A 14,376-nucleotide genomic window follows, 5' to 3' on the forward strand; every position below is an offset into this window, starting at 1 on the left:
CAGATCTGATACCTAGAAATGATGACCCTGCAGCAGCACAGAGTAGTACGGCCTCCCGGGACCCATTGTAGTCTAAAGTCACTGCCTAGAGCAGTTTTCAGGGTGATTACTGCAACACGCACTCCCTAGCACACCAAGACAACCAAAAAGGTCAGGATACAGCCTCCCTGGAGCCCCAAAACTCACCCTGTTATGAGTTGGATGGTCGGGAGTAAATCTCAGGCTTACAACCATCCAGAGTCTCTGGTTCTCATCCCTGTAGTAACCAGGCATTTCCAAAGAAAGACTGATTGGTGGTAGCCCCAGGGAATCAACAGCCATAGTGAGGAGACCATGGAGCTGCTGGATTCCTTAAATTGTGGTCCCGCAGGAGCAGGGTGCCGACCTAACCTAACCACAGGTTGCAGCGGAGGCCTGGACTATAAGGAATGAGAAAACCAGTTCTTCTGCAGCTGGGACAGGAGCTTAACTCCCTAGAAACAGCTGCCAGGCTTCACCAGGTGTCCTGTATCCTCAGGCTAGCCCTCTACAGTGTTCTCTGTGGACACTCCTAGACACCCAGGAATTATTTTCATCACCACTTCTCCAACATGTTTCCATCATGAACCAAGTTGAACTCCCTGGATCTAGGAGAGTGGCCCTCAGCCTACTTAATGCTGTGACCTTTTAATACAAGTTCTTCTTATTGTCTGTAACCCCAACCATAAAATTATTTTTATAGCTACCTCATAACTGTAATATTTTTACTGTTGTGAATTGTCATGTAAATACTTTGGGAGATAGATGTTCGAAAGATGATGGAGACCCACAGATTAGAACTGAGGCTTTAGGTGTGATCTGAGGAAAACATACCTGGGCTAAGCTTCTTCTAGAAATCAAGCCCAACCTCCTCAGTGTTTGTGATCAAGATCATGTAAAATGTGACTGACTCTGGCAAGGGCAGCTGGGGCTTCTCACTAGCCTTACCCTTGGCCTGGAGTGTGACTACCCAAGGGGTCTTCTCCTCAGCCCATCTCCTCACTTTTCTGAGGCCACAGCAGGGCAGTCACAAAGCAGCCCTGTGATGGCAGCACCTGTAACCTGGAGACCGGCTCTGTGTGTCCTTTTGCTTTTTGTGAACCGAAGGCCAGACTCTCATCATCCCACCCAGATCATGTGGAACACCTGTGCCTGTCAGTATTTCCCTCCCCCTCCCACCCCTTCATCCCTCCTTCCTTCCTTTTTCTCTCAGAAGGGTCTCATGTAACCCAAGTTGTCCTCAGACCCACTTTGTTGTTGAGGATGACCCTGAATCCTTGTGAACCTGCCACAGCCCCTCTAGTGCAGGGATTCCATCACCATGCCCAGTTGTCTATGGGGTTAGAGATCCAACCCAGCGCTTAGCACAGGCTAGCCCAACATTCTACTACCTGAGACCCATAGCATGGAGACCCCTGGCCCCATGGCAGGCCTTTCCTGCTTGTTTTATGTCAACATGACAGAGTCTAGAGTCATCTGAAAGGAGGGAGCTTCAATTAAGAAAATGACTCTGTAAGGTTGGACTTTGGGCAGGACTGTAGTGCGTTTTCTTAATTAGGGATTGATGGGAAGGGAAAGCTCAGCACACTATAGGAGGGGCAAGGCATTGGCAGGTTACCTGAGGTCCACAGGAAAGTATAGTGGCCAAGACAAGAAGATGTACCAGTAAGCAGCGCCATTCCAGGGCCTCTGAGTCAGTTCCAGACTCCAGGTTCCTGCCCAGAGCTCCACCCTGGCTTCTCTCAGCAATGGAGCATGCTCTGTAAGTCAATAGACCCTTTCCTTCCCCAAAAGGCTTTTGGTCAGTCCTTTGTGGACATCAGTATAAAGTAATTGGGGACACTCCCTGAGCCAGAGAGAACCTAAAATAGCACAGCCTTCACAGTGGACACTCACCATCAGCCATCTTGAGTCTGGCTTGCCCACTGCAGGTTTGGACTTGCTCTGTCATCAAGTGTGCCAGCTCCTATCACAAATCCACCCGCAGGCACACATGTCCCCTTGGTTCTGTTTCTCTGGAGAATGCTGACTCATCAAGTTAGCCTCTACCCTGAGCAGTTCCAAGTGAATTTAGAGTTGTCACATACCAACTTATTCCAGCCCCAAAGCATGAGGGGATTCTAATTTGCATAATGAGAATCTCTGAGTCTTTTAAAAAGAATTAAGAACTCCCTCATGTTGGAACCCACACTCCACAGGTCTCTCTGAGTTTTAGGCTGCCTTTAGTTTTATTCTATGGGGTGGTGCTGTCTATTAATAGGTGTTTAGAGTCAGGCCCGTTAAAATGCTGTGCTATGTGTGCTTGCTAACATGGTGGATGTGGTCTGAATGAGAATGGCACTCAGAGGTGGTGCCTCTGTGCTGACCACCCAGATGGTCTTCTAAAGACCCTGCATCCCTTGAAACCCCTCTCCTGAGCCGCCAAAGTGATGCATGTTGGACTCGGCGTTCTCCTACCCTTCATTTGTGAGTCCCATCCCTGTGTGTTCCAGCCTCTCCTGTGCCTTGCTGCCCACACCTGCAGCAGCCTCTGGCTGTAGCACTGCCTGCTAGGAATCGCTCCATCATGACCCATAATCATCCCCTGCCCTCGAGCTCTTTTGGCCAAGAATTCTCTCACCTTTCTCACACACACACATTCTCACACTGATTTTTGGCTCAGATCATGGAGGTAGAACCAGTTTTTTTATTTGTTTAGTTTTATTGTATTTATCCATCATTTTGGAAAATAAATCCATATATTACCTTGAAGTTGTGAACCAGTACCTCAAGCTAGTACACAAATTTGTTGGGCTAGCTTCTTTGTTATGATCCACTCTCTTTCATATATGAAGAAGCTGAGGTATAAAAAAGACTGCAGGTATAAAAAAAGATCACAGGACTAGTGTGCAACACAGCCTGTCTTTCCATTTAAGGCTTGATTGTGAGCCCTTACTACTGTTTTAAAATGTGCTTCACATAGCATTTCAAGTGACTTTCTATTGGCTTTCTTTTTGATTCTATACAAGGAAAGCTTGGGTGCTAACATATTGAAGTATTATGAACATTTACCTTATGGGTTCCCTTGTAAATTCAATGGTATTTGAGGTTATTTTCCTCACAATAAAGCACATGGCCTTCACTTTGTAGTAGAGTTTTTGTACAATTACCAAACTATACTTTTGCTCAAAATATGTCTCAAGCCTAACCATCAGGAATGACGTGGTGATATATTAGTTATGATTTATTAAAGCCTGTCTGGGGATTCAGAAACCAAAACCAGCCTCAAGCTATGGAGACCAGGCAGTGGTGATACACACTTTTAATCCCAGCAGCTATAGAGCTAAGAGGTATGCTACCTACCTTTAATCAGGATTAAGGACTCAGGATTAAGAGGTAGAAGGATCTGTGTGACTCCAAGGCCACCCAGATCTACACAAGATTGATCCAGTCCTAAAGACAAAGAGCTCACATAAAGATGATCTCAGCCCCTGGGATCACACACCTTTAACCCCACCCTATAGGGGTATAAAAGATAGGAGCAAGGTCTTCAGTAGTCAGTATCAGGATTCCTTCCCCAGCCACATTGAAGATAGGAAGACACTGAAGTCTCAGGATTCCCCAGCCAGGCTGAGGAGAGGCAGCAGTCTGAGGTAGAGTGAGAGCTAGTGCCCAGCTGCTTTGCTTTTCTCATCTTCACCTTGAAGCTGACACCAATATGAGTCTCTGGGTCTGTTATTTTTACTGTTACAAATGAATTGGGCCTTAGTTGCTTCTCTCCAATCGCTGAATGTTTTCCTCTTTGACTGGATTCATCTCACTGGGAGAACGAGGCACACCTCTGGGGTGTTTATGGGGATGTGAGGTTTTGGGGAGGAGCAGCAGTGTGGGTATGCCATCCCATGTGCTGTGACATGCAGTCTGAATAAAAGTGTGGGAAAAGAGAACAGGTGTGCATTCTTTCTCCACTCCCGGGCCCACCAGGCTGTGAACTGAAATCCTTCTCACACACCCCACATGAGCCAAAACAAGGACTTAGTCTTTTGTAAGTCATTTCCACCAGGCATATTGGTCACAGCAATGAACTAATGCAGACATCCAATTCTTCTGTCCCCACCATGCTTTTGCTAGGTTTTATTTATTGTAGCAGATGCCATTCTCTTTTAACATATGCTGAGATTTGTAACTTTACAATAGACAGTGTCAATCCTAGTCTCTCCAAGTCCAGGCTTGAATGCACTACTCCCCTAGAAGTCTCTGTGTTTCAGTTTGTTTCAAAGAAATATTTAGCAGTACAACACCCCAAGGCTGGGTACACTGACACAGGAACAGGACTTCCAGATAGTAGAAGCCTGCAGCAAGGGAAATATATTCATTTACGGGGGACCAGAAAGCAAATATGTGGGGTGCCTGATCTCTGCTGGCTTTCTCCTACTTTTTTAAAAATTGTTCAACATTTTTATTTTCATTAATGTTCCATAGCATTTGTATGAAATTAGGCTGCATTGACCCAATCATACATGACAAAAATACGTTCAAAGCAAAATCATTCTTCATGGGGCCAAGGAAACATCTCTGCTCAGTAAATATAGAGTTACAACATATCTATGTCCCGTTTTGTTTGATTCTTAATTTACATACAGAATGTTCTAGTTGAGGTCCTTACTGAATTCAGTGATATCCTTCAGATGACTGTACTTATCCAAACACACACACACAAACACCCACACACACACATACACACACACACACACACACACACACACACACACACTTCCTTATCTCATTGTGATCTTTGGGTCACCTAAGCTATTCAATTTTGAAAATTTAGGCTCACATAATTTATCACTTATTTTATAGAATCTAATAAAACAATACACAATGCTTAAGGCAAAAATCATGAAGGTCTATGTACTTAATATAGGATCATAGTTTTCCATGTCCTTTGGGAGGGAGGCACAAGAAGTTGAATAATTTAAACATTGTTTTAGAATATTTTCCATTACAAGGTAACAAAAACTTAATACAATAGGACTATATGTTTTCCAGAGAGCAAACTCCAATACTGATTTATATTGCTGAGTTACATTTTCATTAGGTATAAAGTTATACAGCAATGTGTAACCACGACTTTTTTATGCAAACTACAAGAGGCTTTATTATAGTTGTTTAAGGAGCTAACCCCATGTTAGCTCGGGTCTTCCATCCACCCACCATGGTGGATGGCTAGGAAAGACGGCTCCAACCGTCTGCATAGAGATCTTGTAGGGCATCGTAAGGGAAGTGTCTAGGGGTGCGCACAGGCTCAGGATTGGTGTCCTTCCAAGCTTGGAGGGTTTGCCCTGTGTTGATTGGTCAACTGGTTGTTATGGCCCATAGGCCCTCCCAGGGCAGTTGCTATGCTCTGCACTTCATTGCTGTGCACTTGTCCGTAAAGCATAGCGCCACCAGCTAAGTTCTGATCTAGTGACTAAAGCAAGAACACCAAATTTATGAAAAGTTAAGCCTGGTCATGTAGAAATCCTCCCCATTGTTTTGGTACAAAAAAAAAAAGACATGTGGGCAAAAGATCCAAAAAAAAAACCTCAACGAAACTTTTCCTATGACATTTAGAAAGTTACTGTTGGGGTCAGCACTGTTTTTCAGGAACACATTGCTGACCACAGGAACTGTAAGTACAAGGACACTCAACCATTCCTGGACACAAAACAAACCAACTAAGTAATTGTTCCATTATCAGCAATGTGTAGGCAGATGTTAGTGTTCAGCTTGACCCTGCCACACTCCACTCCCCAATAAACACACAGAGGTTTATATTAATTATAAACTATTTGTCCTTAGTCTCAGGCTTCTTATGGAGAGGTACACAGAGAGTGAGTCTCCTGACAGTTGCCATATAACTGGTGGAGGGATAGGTTGCCTTGGTATTTTTTGTTAAGGTAAACCTCCTGGAGATTATCTGATTAAAGGGTGCTTTGGTGGAATCAAGTTGTATGGTGTGAATAGTTGCATATTAGGATTCTTGTACATATTATTTTTATTTTAGTAGATGATTTTAGTAGATTTTATTGGTAGACTATAGGATCATTCAGGGTCTGTGTGTGTTTGTGTTTTATCATGAAACACGGGAGTTTCATGACTGCAGTTATGAACCGTTGCTATACAAATACCCTTACCTTTTCCTCAGAATAAGATCATTTTTTCTTTTTTGTATTGAGAAATTTTATTTTGTGATTTAAAAAGTGATGTTTCTACTACTAATGTCATTTTGTCATAGTAGTTACAAAGTTTGTTTTTTTCACTCACTGAGCAACTTAAAGCATCAGATTCCATGATTTGGAAAGGCACGGATGACTTGGTTTGTACCCATGTATCAAACTGTAAATATTTTGTAATTAGATGACTTTAGTTAGGAAACTGAGAATGTTTTCATGGAAAACATTCAGAATGACCAGGCCAAATTCTCCTGGATTAAATCCTGTACTTTCTTGATTGATATTTATCCTGACCTAAATAATAACATGAGTAGTATTTTATGAATTACTTGTAATTAGCCTTGTGAATAGAGCATCTAACCATACATACCCTATCCAGCCCCCTAGAAAGGAAGTATACTGTTTCATCTTTTATAAATGTAAATATTCCAGCCTGTGATATATACATGTATCCTATGCTGGAATTTCAACAAAGTGTTTGTTGTTCCTTTCTATATTTATAGTGAAACTATGTGAAGAGTGTGTCAATCCACTATTTAGCAACAGAGGGGTTTTTAGAGATAGATCCAGAGTGGTGTACACACTGAATAATCTACATTCTATCCCCTGCACCTATAGCTTTTAGTGAAATCCTCATTGGTAGATGTTTTACCTTTTTTTTCTTTTTTGGTTGTTGTTGGTGGTGTTGTTTTCTTATTTACCCATTTTTTCCTTATCATTTACAAGAGCTTCCAATGATTGGTAACCTGTTTTTCTTTTTCAGACCTTTCCTTAAAAAAATTTGATTATACACATTAACATGATGAGATAGGAATTATCTCATTAACATGATGAGATAGGATTATCTATAGATATAATCATCTTGTGAAGTCAGCAGATCATGTCAGAGAGGAAGATGGTCATTGAAGAAACTTCTTATGAGGTTTGCTCTCACATAGAAGGACCAGCGATTTGCACACGAATCTTCTCTTTCCTTGACAGCTTGACAGCATGCTGTCCAAACTGGACAAGCATGTTACAAAGAAGAGTGATTGCTGAAGTTGTCAAGGGAAAGGATGGTCCTATTCCTTCTTCATCAAAAAGACTGCCAGACATCCTGGGCATATAGGCTGAAGAAGGATGCCCCAAGAGTACAGAGTAACCTTGGGTGACTTTCTTGGAAGAGAGATGTCTCTGTCAATTCTAGAGTTTATGTATCATCCTTCTGAAGTCCTTGGTGGTGTTAAAGACTGATAATTATGGTTATGGATTTCCTTAGTTATGATAAAGATCAGATGCATATCAGCTTTAAAATAAGAAGGGTGAGATGATGGAATATTTTCTTTAAATTCATCAAATTTTAATGGACTACTATTGGTAACTATAGCTTTTGCTTATTACCTTTTGCAATACATAATTGGACCAGTGAAATTTTAAAAATTCCTTGCTTGCTTCAGTAGAAAAGAGGACATGATGCGGGAAGCCCTTTTGTATGATGTGAATATATGTTTCTCTTCTTGGTTGATAAATAAAGCTATTTTGGCCAATGGCCAGGCAGTATATAGCCAGGGGGTACCTAGAGTGAAAGCAGCCAGAGTAGAAGAACTCTGGGAGAGGTACACAGAGAGTGAGTCTCCAGGCAGTGGCCATATAACTCCCGGGAAGATAGGTTGCCCTGGTTTTGTCTGGTATGCTAAAACACCTGGAGATTTACTGATTACTAGAAATGGGTTAGGAATTAGAGAGAGCTTTCCCCTACTTTTATTGCATCTATACCTGCAGCTTATGGAGACAGTGCCACCCACAGTCAGGGTGGGTCTTCTCTTCCTTTATCTGTGAAAACACACTCAAGATACACCTTAGCATGCCTCAATAGCAATATAATAGATTCTGAACCTAGTCAAGTTGACAGTTGGCTACCCAGGAGAAAAGAGTTTCCTAGAAACCAGTGTCCCAGATCAAATCAGCATCTCACAGGACAGGGTAGTATCAGGCTTCAGGGCTGATGGTACCATCTCACCCTCATGGTACCCTTAGGGCTCTGAGCACGTTCCCTGTACCCTTGGTTGGAAGCAATCTCTATTCCCAAAGCCCAGATATGGAGCAGTGTCTGGTGACATCTTTGGTCCAGTGGGCAGATGTCAGGGATGGATGCTGCTGTTCACCCTGTGTGCTCACTCAGGACATTCCAAAACAATGTAGGATCTGATCAAAATGCCTTTGGTGCCCATTTCAGGAAGCCTGCTCCAGGTAGAGGCCCAGAGGGGGCCTTGGCTCAGACTTGAAGCCACCAAACATCTCCCTATTGTGGCTGCTCTTGGCCACCACTACTAAGTCCGAGTATCAGGCGAAAGCCTAAGATTTGGATGAAGGACAAGATGCCTGGTCCACTTTCTGAGAGAATGACTCTCACCTTTATTGTGGAGCAGCCTTATATACAAACTTACAAAAACCCCCAGGTCAAGGGGTTCACAATAGGATATTGATCCCAGTGGGGTGAGGTCAGAAAAACAGGAGGTACTGGTGGTTATGCTGGGAAACAACTTAGGGATCCTGTGGGGGCTGGGTCACAACACCCTATATTGTCTCAACTCCCCAAGCGTTTCTGCCCAGGAATGGGGTAAACATGTCTAGGTCTCATGCCTGCCTTCCTCCTCCCTGTGCTCCATTCTCCTCTTGTGTGAGTTGCTGCTCTCTCACTTTTCTGTCCTCAGAGAATCCCCAGAGTCATTTGTGAACTTGCCTCTCACTGCTGGTTTACAGCCTGCTACTTTTGTCCTGCTTGGGGCTTTTCTGCACAAGACCATAAGCATATTTGTCTGTATTTTCTACAAATACCTTCTTGAAAAACAAAGCTCTCAGCTGGGCAGTGGGGCTCCTATCTTGTATCTCATCACTCAGGAAGCAGGGGCAGGCAGATCTATGTGAGTTCAAGGTCAAACTTCTCTACAGAACAAAACACCCAGGGCAACACAGAGAAACCCTGTCTTGAAACACACACACACACACACACACACACACACACACACACACACACACACACACACACCCACCAAACTCAAGGTCTCATGTATACCAGGCTGGCATTGAACTCAGGACATATATAATGACCACACTAAACTTATGATTCTCTCACCTCCACATCTCAAGTACTAGGATTCCAAAATGTGCTCACACAGCTGGTTTGAGCCCTGATAGTGCAACACTGAGTGATCAATGTAGAGCATTGTGTATGATAAGTCAACATAGGCGCAACTCAGCTAAGGCCACAGCCCTGTAAGTGCCTTTATAGATTGAGTCTGTAAAGTTACGGCATCCATCTGCTGACAGTTTCTTCCTGTGAATTGTGTCAGAGGGAGTGACTTTCCTCCTGTGGATCAGCTGAAGGAAGGACATGTTCACAGCACCCAGCCTCTGTCCCCTCTGTGCTGATCCCTTGACATCTGGTGTCTTCCTGTGCAAGGACACTTTCTCCCTCTGCTCTGCAGTGAATTGGTGCCTCCTGTGCTGACACTGGCAGTCACTGACCACTCCCCTCCCTCCATGTTAAGCCACACCTGCTTATCCTATTCCCAGCACAGCTTCCCCAGCTCCCACACTGCCTCCCTTTAGACCTTCCCCAGGAACCCTGCTGCTGAAATGGACCAGGAACCATCTTCCCAGTGAGGAAATGTCCAGAAGAGGTCAGAGTTCCTGCAATGATTGGGGGTCAGCTTCTAACTTCTGCTTTAGAACTTAAATAAGGACAAACAAGGCCAGCACCGAATTTAAGGAAAAGCAGTAAAGTTTAATTAGTTAAAAGCAAGTTTGGGGTGGGGTTGGGATCAGCATCACTTCTAGGAGCCAAGTACTGAGCCTGTGGGAGAAGTACACCAGATGCTCCTGCACACATCCCATTGCGTCTTCAAGTCACTGCGCACAGAGTCCTCTGCCCAGCACCAGGTCAACTTCTAGCTAGAATTGGTAGCTCAGAGATCCACAGGGCATGGAGTCCACATCCATACCTGCTCCACAGACTCTTCCAGATCAGAGCCACCTGGGGCTCATGCTGCACTGGGACACAAGGAGCCGAGTTCAAATAGATGAAGGCTCTTTAGGAAGACCGTCTCTGAGGTCAGCATCAGAGGCACAGAAGAGGCAAGAAAGTCAAGCTGTACCCAGGAAGGGAGAAGGCTCGGGACACAAATAGCGAGGCTCATGGAAGCAGATCATAAGAATTCAGGGCTGAGCAATGCAGGTGGGATTGTAAACTGGAAACGTGGAAAAGGCAGAGAAATAGATGCATAAACTCTTCACCTTGGGTACAAGAGGAAGAGACCTGAAGACCTCGCAGCACCTAGAGAGGACCAAGGAGAGACTGGCTAGTGAATCTTTGCAGAATTGGGTGCTGGACACAAAGGCCGTGCTGCAGCCAATCCACATCCAGACTTGCCCCTATACCAAACTCTCCTCAGCCAGGCAGATCTACTTTATGCACAGGGAAATGGCCAGTGTAGGTTTTCCAGGAAAAAAAAAGAAAACCACACAGAACCCCAGTGTGAGAAAACTGGAAAGCCAAGTACACTAGGTTCAAGTCCCATCACTGCTATCCCAGGGCTCTGTGGTCTCAGGACCCAAAGTCCATTACCCAGAGTCTGTTCACTTAGCTCTGACACGGAGCACTGGACACACGGGTTTGACTTCATGGCTGAGGGTCACTCTGTGCTTACTGTGGAGTCAGCTCACAGCACTTATATCCAAAGAAGAAGGGTGACAGGTAGCCACACAAGGAGAGCTCAGGGAGGGCCAGCAGCACTGCTTCCGATAAAGAGAAGAGACTTCTGGTGCCCATCTTACCTGTTTAGCTCACCATCTCAAGGACCACTTGCTCTATGTCACCAATCTGCAGGAGAAGGAACAGCCATCAGGAGCCTGGGTGACACACATCTAGTCAGCTCTAAAACAATGACCCATAAGACTTGAGGCAGCACAAAGGGGAAAGGGGAATAAGGGGATCTGGGGTGTGGATACTATAGCCAGAGGGAAGCATTGCTTCCACCGCAGTCCAGTGTGCACAGGTCCCCACACGTGTGCACAGATGCATCTGTCTCCATCCTGCCCAATCTTCTTTGTATTATTACCCTCCTGAAGTATCTCTACTTCAAAAACAGAAATATTTAAGAACTCCCTGAAACTGACCAGATTCCCTAGGCCTCTCCCTGCCAGAGGAAGCAGAGCCAAGCAGCAAAGACTCTCACACAAGAGAAGGAACCAGGCTAGGAGAAACCAGCCAAGCTGCCTGGAAGGGGTTTAGCCCAACTGAGGCACCTGGAAAGGACACTCTCCAACCTGCTGAGCTGCCAGCAGGCTGTGCAGTGTGCTCCAGGGTGGCAACTTTTATGAGCCCTTCTGTCACCCATGTTGGGTGTGCTTTGGTGATGCAGCTGTCTTTGAGTCATTTCTGCTCCTGGAAGTGATCCCTCACCCTCACCCATGTTCCTTTAAGTGACCCCAATAAAACTCATTGCTTCACCAAGATGAATGTGGTGGTATCTGTACTTTGGTGTTATGGGTTCACTATCTGGGGTGAGGAGATGAAGTTTTGTCACAAAACAACGCTCCCCAAATACTCGACTAAAAATAACCCTGCTAGAGCCCTTGAAGGTAGATTGAATGGAGTGGTAAGAATCTCCTGGACAGAGCTGTTGGTGCCCCCATCAGCTGCAGCACTCAAGGGAGTGGCCCCACCACCACATCTGAGCAACACAGTAGAGCTGGCCCTAGGTACAGCCTTGCAGAAATGAAACCAGGAACACAGGCCCCGTCCCTTGCCAATCTTTGCAAGGGTTGAACTATCCAGGGCTCTGCTAGATACCTCACCCTATGAGTGAAGGCAGAGTGACCAGGCCTCCCATAACCTAGCCCCAACCAGGGTTACATGTTGGTGCTCCCCAACATCACCCCATCTGTGATCTGCTGGAGCACTTGAAGGGAGGGGAACTGAAGACTCACAGCTCAGGATTTCCACTACACAGGGCACAGCAGGATAACCAAGGGGAGTCCAGTGAGAGACCAGCATGAACAGTGTAGCAGAAACCAAAGGTGTACAACCAAACAATGAGACTTCAAAGAACACTTGCAAATAAACATATATGGATAAAAGATTATCCACTGTGTCAATCTACAGTGTTGATGATGATGTTAATTTTTCCTTATACCTCCTTTTCTCCTTTTCTCTCTTAAATTTTATTTTATTTCAGAGGGAGGGGTTTCAATGGCAGGAGATGCAGAGGAAGGGACAGGGAAATGAAGGGGATGGAGATGCATGATGGGAAAGACTCAAAGAATAAATAAAGGAGAGGAAAGCCTTCCTGGGGTGGGAGAGGAGGAAAAGTGTTTGCATCTGACCCCCACCTGCTGCAGCTCTTAATGGAAGGTCAAAAACTTACCTGGTTATGTTCCACCATTGCCCAGAACTTTGAGTCTGACCCACTGTATAATTCCAGAGAAAATTTCTGCCATCTCATGGGGAGACATATCAAACTTCCAAAGAAAGGGGACGGGGTCTCACGGCAGCATTCACCCACCTGCCACAACATGACATTAATACAGGCTCCAGGCTGAAGGAAGTAGAGTGGAGAGGTACATTAGGGACAGATACCGTTAGTGAGGCCTGGGTGCTGGCCTAGCTGTTTTGCTGCAAAAGTCAAGAAGAGAGGTTCCAACAGCCCTCACCACAGCCTTGTCTCCAGCACCTCTGTCTTCCAGGACCTGGGATGTCCGGTGCTCTTCTGCCTGGTCTGACCCTGTCCTCCCTCTGCCCATCCCTGTCATCCCCAGCTTCTCCCACACTGTAGCCACAGGCTCCACACACACAGCTCCTTTCACTGATGCTGGATTGTACCCTGGGGCTCTGTCTCAGCCATTTCCACAGTTTTAAAAATTTCTCCTTTGAAAACTGAGACAGATTCTGGGAGATGGCTCCATAGGTTTAGTGTACTAGCTGCACAGACATGAGGACCTAAGTGTGACTCTCCAACTCCCATGTGAAAGCCACAGTCATCCATGGGCCAGGGCTGTGGACGGCTGAGATGGGAGGATCTCTGGGGTTTCCTGACTGCCAGTCTAGCTCCAGATTTGGTGAAAGATGCTGCCTCAGAGCATAAGGTAGAGAGTGACAGAACAGGTCCCCTGAACATTCAACAAGCCCAACACACACTTGTGCGCGCGTGCGCACACACACACACACACACACACACACACACACACACACACACACCAGGGCACAGGTCCATGGCCATACCAAAAAAAAAAAATGCAATGTAGTGTTGATAGTGAGCATCATTTGCCTTTAATAAATGCAAAACAGAAACCTTTGCCAGCACAAAAATCTACAAAGTAAAAAGAAGCCATAAAAAAGAAGCATGATGGTGCCTACCTTTAATCCCATCACTCAGGAGACAGAGGCAGGCTGATCTGAGTTCAAGAGCAGCCTGGACCACATAGTGAGTTCCAGGACAGCCAGGACAGTTACACAGAGAAACACTGTCTTGAAAAACCAAGGAAAGTTAGACCACAGTGCAGAAAGCAGGTCACAGACTCCCTACCAGTGTCCTCCTGTCTTCCTGTGAAATGCCTGCATTTCTTTTCACCTGTCACACTGTGGCAGGTCACTTTCCTGGTTGTTGTCCTAATAATTTTTGAGAGTCTGTCCCCCTGTGTGTATTCTGTCTTTAGGTTGGGAGGGAAAGGTAATAGCAAAGAAGGGACAGGGACCCACATTGACATGCCACCTGCTTTTGTAGTAAATGCCATTTTATTTGAAACTCCCATTCTATCTGGATGCTTTGCACCAAGGTGGACCAGGGAGTGTTCCCAAATCCTCAGAGCCTACAAAACAAAAAGCTTCCCTTTGAGGTCTCTGATTGAAAAACCTCCTGATCCTTGCTTAGATCACACTGAGAAGGTCCTGTCCCAGCCTGCAACTGTATGACAGAAATCACACATGCACACTCAATCAAACTTACACGCACAATCTTCACACTCATACACATCACACACACACACACAATCCCACATACACAGTCACACATATTTAGCTCACAAAATCTCACACACACTAACACATTCTCTTACACACACACACACACACACACACACACACACACACATTCTCTCCCACAGTGTGAGAGAGTGACTTGTGAAA

Source organism: Cricetulus griseus, chromosome 5, assembly GCF_003668045.3.
Source record: "Cricetulus griseus strain 17A/GY chromosome 5, alternate assembly CriGri-PICRH-1.0, whole genome shotgun sequence".
Classification (NCBI taxonomy): Eukaryota; Metazoa; Chordata; class Mammalia; order Rodentia; family Cricetidae; genus Cricetulus; species Cricetulus griseus.